The following is a 554-nucleotide window of genomic DNA, read 5'->3' as shown; positions in this document are numbered from 1 at the left end:
CCCATTCTTCTTAATGTTATCCATAATTTGTTATGACCCACACAGTCAAATGCTTTTGCATAGTCAGTAAAACACAGGTAAACATCTTTCTGGGATTCTTTTCTTTCACCCAATATCCATCTGACATCGGCAATGATATCCCTTATTCCATATCCTCTTTTGAATCCATCTTTATTTTCTAGAAGTTGCCTGTCAATATACTGCTGCAAACATTTTTGAATTATCTTCAATAAAATTTACTTGTGTGATATTAATGATAGGGTTTGATAATTTCCACATTATGTTGGGTCACCTTTCTTTGGGATGGGTAAAAATATAGATCTTTTCCAGTCAGTTGGCCAAGTAACCATCTTCCAAACTTGCTGGCATAAATAAGTAAGTGCCTCCAGCACTGCATCCATTAGTTTAAACATGTCAATGGGTAGTCTGTCAATTCCTGTAGGCTTGTTTTTCATCAATTCCTTCAGTGCAGCTTGAACTTCTTCCTTCAATACCCTTGGTTCTTGATCCTATGCTACCTCCTGAAATGGTTGAAAGTCAAGCAATTTTTTTTT

The sequence above is a fragment of the Orycteropus afer genome, unplaced genomic scaffold (assembly GCF_000298275.1).
Source record: "Orycteropus afer afer isolate SDZICR_OR568_19922 unplaced genomic scaffold, OryAfe1.0 scaffold00402, whole genome shotgun sequence".
Taxonomy (NCBI): domain Eukaryota; kingdom Metazoa; phylum Chordata; class Mammalia; order Tubulidentata; family Orycteropodidae; genus Orycteropus; species Orycteropus afer.
This window is presented reverse-complemented; position numbering follows the sequence as displayed.